Here is a 6,000-nt window from a genome sequence, read left to right on the forward strand (position 1 = left end):
ACAGTCGCTATCCCTACGTTACAGAAGCGGGACGGGGCACAGAGAGGGTGAGGGGCTCGCCCACACCTGTCAGGAACAGAACCAAGATTTGAACCCAGTGTGTTGGCCCCCGAGCCCTGGCTGGATCTTGAAGGAGGGGTGTTCATAAACAGAGACCAGCGGGAAGGGCATTCCAGGTGGAGGGAACAGCATCAGCAGAGGTGGAGAGGTGGGAAACGGAAGCCATCCTTGGAAGGAAGCGGGGTCTAACTAGGGGGGTAGGAGAAGATTCTGGAAGGACTTTGAAAGCATGGAGTTTGCTTTTGATGGGGTTTCGTCCCAAGCACTAAGAAGCCAGGGAAGGTGTTTTGTGGAGAGGGGTGTAATCAGCACACAAAATGTGGTCCACAGACCTGCATGGCCCAAGAACCTGTTGGAAACACAGGATCTCAGGTGTGCCCCAGACCTACTGAATCTGAATATGTATTGGAACAAGATGCCTAGGTGATCCCAGCACTGGGGAAAGCAGGGGAAGCCCTGGGCTAGACTCCAGGGGCTTACATCAGCAATGGTGGGGTAGGGCAGGTGGAGGGCCCAGCCAGGGCACTGGGGAAGACAGAGGCAGAGGGAGGGGCTGCGGAGGCAACTCTGGACCGGAGCAGTGCTAGGACCTCCACCCCAAATGTGCAGGTTAGGGGAAAAGACGTCAGAAAATGCCCTGAAGCATGGGGGGGGCGTGGCACAGGATGGGGTGCAGATCTGGGAAACAGGAAGAGGCTTCCCGTAGGCACAGTGAAATGGGGGTATGTCTGTGACATGTGGGGGAGCCTTCCAACAGGTAGGCTCAGGAGTGAAGGGCTGGGGTCACCCAGGCCCAGAGAAGGTCATGAGCATTACTGGCTGGTGACAGTGGCCAGAGACAGAGCAGGAGGTGCAGAAAAGTCTTTATTTTAAAGGATGGAGGTGAGGGGGCCATGCTGCTGCTGAGAGGTTAGAAGCCCAGACTCTGAACTCAGGTCAGCTGGCTTCTACACCTGGCTCTGCCAGCTGGGTGACTCAGGTGGCATCTTTCTAGCCATCCACCTTCTCACCTGTCAAGTTGGGACGATAATAGCACCACCCATAATAATAAACGAGGCCACATATGTGAAGCTCACAGCCGAGGCATGAATGAGCACCCCTGATGCACCTGTGAGGGCTCTGCTGTTCAGAGCAGCCTGTAAAGGAGACAGAGTGGGGGCTGCCAGGGAGATGGGAGGCGACCTAGGAGACCGTGTGGACCCCAGGACAGGGGTAAGAGAATGGGAGACCCATGGTGCCCACTGGGACAGAGGCCTGGGCAAATGGGAGGATACAGCTTTGTTCCTGGAGCGCTTCCCCTTCTCCATCTCTAAGCCTCCAGCCAGGGCTGTGTGAGCCAGCCTTACAAACAATGCAGAACTCTGCCACCAACGGGAAGGGTCACTCACAGGCACCACTGCCTCTTGGAGGTGACTTTTTATTGGATGAGAGCAGCTCAAGTCCAGGCTTCTCCCCTTGTGAGCTGAGTGGCCTTGTACATCATTGAGCACCACACCTGGCACACAGTAGGTGCTCAACCAATGTTGGCCAATTGTCATTGTGATTATCATAAAGTCAACACAAAGCCCAGCACTCTACAGTTTGCAAAGCCCTTCATGTCCAGGATCTCTTCTACAAAATGGTGATGATTATTCCCATTTACCAGAGATGGAAACTGAGGCGCAGAGAGAGAACCTTTCTAAAGCTTCACTGCATGTCATCAGCACTCGAACCCAGGTCCTGGGATCCAGACCACATGCTTTTCAGCCAGTGCTCCCAGCCACCTCCCTATTCATTCCCGTGGGAAAGCCTCCAAAGCCACAGGCACCAGGATGGGGGGGGTGGAAGGAGTGGGGGCGGGGGACAGCCACAGCCCCATGATAACGCCATCTCCTGTCACACCAGCCCCAGGGCCCAGGAAGATGGCGTTGCCCATATGACTCAGCCGTAGTCACAAAGAGAGCTGTGTGCCCTGTGCCTGCCTCCCCCACCCACCACTCAGCCCCCAGCTGGAGAAGAAGGGAGCCTGACATATCCAAGAAGTGGGAATAGCGAGAGGAATTGGAGGCCATTAAAATGGGACAAGTTTAATGAAGATTCAAGCCCAGGCTTGGAGTACAAGAGGTTGATGCAGCTCCGATGATGAAATGAAAGGCCCGGCAAATAAATAGGAGGGCAGAGACTGCCCAGGTCCAAGCCTGCCTTCTGAGACCTTATTTGGAGCTCCAAGGACAGACTCAACCCCATTGGCTCCCTTGGGGATGGGGCCCTGTCAGAGGCCCCACTCGCATTTACCTAGATCAGGTTTCAAAAGCACTGGGGCTTGTAGTTAGGAAAAAGACAGTCCCTGATGCCAGCTGTGTTCCTGTGTTCACACCTGTCCTCAGCACTGGTGTCTCCCTATCCCTTTCCCTGAAGATTTCAGACCCAGAGCCATGTGCCCCTATTGAGCACTGACTCTGTCCAAAACTAATGGCTTGCATTTTCTCCTACACCTTGCCAAGGAAGCCTTGCCCCATTTGCTGGAGGAGGAGACTGAGGCTCAGAGAGGGAGCACGGCCAGCCCAAGGTCACACAGGATTTGAGCCAGGATCTGACTTCAAGGCTGGTTTCCTCCCCAGTACCTCTTTCCTGGTTCTAGTGGCATCTTGACCACTTGCCAACAAGAGGTGACCTTGGGACTGGCCCAGACAGTCAGGCAGACAGACATCACCCCCGCTGCGGCCACCCTGTTCCTGTCCTGCTGGGAAGGAGGCACCACAGGATACAGGCCCTTAGATAGAGTTCAGACTAGCTGCACCTCCAAGTGCCACCCCTGCTGACCTCCCCAGGAGGCAGGCATGCCTGGGTGCCCAGCTGCCTGAAATAGAAGGTAGACAGGGCAGCCACCCCCTCTTCCTAGGCATGACGGAATGTCTGACCTCAGGCCAGCCCCCTCATGCACTTAGCACGGGGGTTGGGTCCAGCCAGAACAGGCCCGCAAGGTCATTGTGGCCACACTTCTGCTTCCCAGGCTTCCGAAGCCCCTGAGCCCGGGGCAAGGACTCCCCACCCCCATTCCCATGCTGGCCAGCCTGGGCTCCTCCTGCTGTGAGAAGCAGGTGGAGGGCTGTGCATCCACGGGCCTGGGTTCCTCAGGTGAGGCCCTGGCCATCTGTACATGCCAAGCCCCCTTTTGCAGCTCAGGGGATTAGAGCCAGGCGGACTAGGTGGTGTTTTTCCACTTGACCTCTGGAGCCACAAGTGCAGCCCCTCCTTGGGGTGTGACAGCTGGCAGGACTGCTCTTCCCAAGGGGACCCCTGGTGCCTTGCTCAAGCATGGGGGAGACCCAGTGATTGGGAAGCTCCAAACTGCCCCACCTAGCCTCCACTGAGCACTGCCCCAATGCCCTTAAAATAGCACAGCATTGGACCTGGCATCAAATTGTCTAGATCCAAGCTGTCTGCCTCAGTATCCATAGGTGTAAAGTAGAGACAGCCAGGCTGAGTTGCTGCCACTACCCTAGGTTCTCTTTTAAATGCAAATTCCCCCAATGCAGGAAGCAGAAGAGGCTTCTAACACTATCAGAGCCTCCCTTCCTGAACAAGAGGCCATCCCACCTGCTGCTGGTGTCTCTGCAGTTGTGACGCTTTTGTCTGTGGCTCCCTCTGCCCTGGCCTGTGAGGTTTGGGGGGCAGCTGCTCAGATGCCCAAGACTTGAGCCAGGTGTCTTTGGTTGAGCAGTGAGGCATTGCCACTCCCATGCCAAGGGAGGCAAATGAGGCCGAGAGAGGCTTAGTGACTACCCACAGGCAGCAGAGTAGTGTGCAGAGATGGCAGGGTTTGCTTTATCATGAGGGTGACAATGTACCATCCCGCTTGATTTCCATGGAGTCCCCAAGGCCTAGGATCGTGACTTTGACCTCCTCATATGCTCCACCCCTACACACACACCCATTGGTACCCAGTAAAGAACTGTGTTAAGGTGTGGTCTGCAGGAAACCCATCTGGGGAATCATAAAGGGTGTGCCTCAGTTTCCTCACCTAAAAAGCAGGGGCTTCCACCATTTCTCTTTTGGTAAATAAAGAGCTGGAGTTGGGAGTACTTTGCAGAAAGCCCATAGAATGCCTCGCCCAGCCTCGCTCTTGGAGACACCCCCCAATGCCACCCAGGAGTGCTGCCTTCTGCATTTGCCTCTGTTCCAGCAGCCAGGGCACCCCCTGGGGTCTCCCGCTAAGTGCTGGGGCGCAGCTGGTTCAGGAGGTGTAATGGAGCAAGGTTGACAGCTACTTATTAGCAGAGATGGCCTCATTAACAAAGGGAACATGGAAGGACCCCTTTTGCTGCCTATATACCCCCAGGGAGCCACATTGTGAAGGCAGAGCTTGTCGGGTGCCAGAGCACCCCCAGCCCCAGCCACCCACCTCTGTGGCTGATACGTGGGGCCAGGAGGCTGGGTTTGCAGAGGTGGGGGCAGCAGCGGGAGGCTGGGGCTGAGGTTGGGGGGACTGCTACTCCAGTCTCTCTTTTCAGACCGCTGCCCCTGCCCGCCGCCCGTGTGGTACATGGGGAATCAGCCCAGAGAAGGAAGGCCTTGCCCAGGTCCCGCGGGAGGCACGTGCAGGTCCGGGCCTTTCCCTCCACGATGGCTGCCCCGTCCTGGTGCGTGCCAGAGGCCCGGCCCACAGAAGGCTAGCGGCTAGTCAGGAAGCCGTTTGACTTTCACCTCTTGCCTCTCTCAGCCAGGGCAGGAAGGGGGCTGAGGAGAGGCGGAAGGACCCTGGGCTTGGCCCTGTCCTTTCCACTCAGCTCACCCAGGGAGGCTGCCTTCTTCCTCCTTGTCAAAAGTCAACAACCCAGGCCAACCTGCTCCCAAACCGGTTTACCATGGGATCCCAGCAGGAAACAGACTCTGAGCACTGGGGGACACAGCAGCAGAGGCACTAGTATAGGCCTCCTGCCTCCCCATCCAGGGTGCACAGCCTCACCCTGGCCCTCACCTGTCTGCAGTCTCCTCACCTGGGCACTAGGAGCACACCCCAAACCCTGCCAGCTTCCCTGTGCCGGGGTGATCACATGATCACGCCCAGCCCACACTCGGAGCAGCAAGGCGGAACCCCAGGAGAGCCAGCATCCCCAAATCAGCCCAGAACCCTGAGCAGACTAAGGGCCTGGCCTCACACATGCCTTCAGGGCACGGAACTACACCTGTGGGCCAGCCGAGGTCGAGCGGGCCAGGCTGGGAAGTCACACCTTGCTGACCTTTCCTGTCCCGTCTCCCGCCCTGAACAGCAGCTTCTTACCTCCGTGTACAGGCGGGCCCCTGGCTGGACTCTGCAGAAGCTGCCTCCTCGCTTCCCACCTCCTCCCCTTCCACCACCTCCCAGGTCTCACAGGCACCCAGTCTGAGCTTGTCTGGGCAGGTGTCTCCAGGTGAGGCTCCGCCTGCCGTCTTGCCCCATTTCCGGCTGGCCCCACAGAGGTGGCTGTAACCTCCCCATCTTGTTCCTAGGTTTCCCTGCGGGAGCCGACCTGGCCCCTTAGGTGCTGAGTGCCCTCCACCCCTCGCCTCAGCTTCGTGGGCTTTTGGCACCTCTACCCAGGGACACGTGGGATATGGGCCAATCCATAGTCCCTAGATTTGCCTGGGGGGGGTCATTTAATATCTTTGAGCCTCAGTAGCACCCCAGGGCAGTTGGGGGGATGCTGTCCCCCATATGTAATCACTAATTCTTTTTTTTTAAAGATTTTTATTGGGGAATTGGGGGGATGGGAACAGTGCTGGGGAATTGGGGGAAGGGGAACAGACAAGTTGCTGTCGTTTTGTTCTTCAATCTAGTTGTGGAGGATGGTGCTTCACTGGCCCAAGTTGGCACCTTCATTGCGCTCTTCCCTGGTGAGGCAGATCAGTCGCCGGCTTCTGGACGGCCGCTCACTGCGGCTGCTGGCCGCTCACGCTGGCTGCTGGCCGCTCACGCTG

The 6,000-nt window shown here is 57.3% G+C and overlaps 1 protein-coding gene across 1 annotated transcript in view; it reads right to left on the bottom strand.

The window, feature by feature from the left end:
- Nucleotides 1-5,408, bottom strand: part of ADGRG1 (adhesion G protein-coupled receptor G1) — a 40,854-nt gene extending 35,446 nt beyond the window's left edge. The window contains exon 1 of the mRNA XM_019664496.1: nt 5,324-5,408. The gene's annotated coding sequence lies outside the window, so the exon portion shown is untranslated. The remainder of the gene's footprint in view (nt 1-5,323) is intronic.
- Between the last annotated feature and the right edge of the window lie 592 nt (nt 5,409-6,000).

Source organism: Hipposideros armiger, unplaced genomic scaffold, assembly GCF_001890085.2.
Source record: "Hipposideros armiger isolate ML-2016 unplaced genomic scaffold, ASM189008v1 scaffold_423, whole genome shotgun sequence".
Taxonomy (NCBI): Eukaryota; Metazoa; Chordata; class Mammalia; order Chiroptera; family Hipposideridae; genus Hipposideros; species Hipposideros armiger.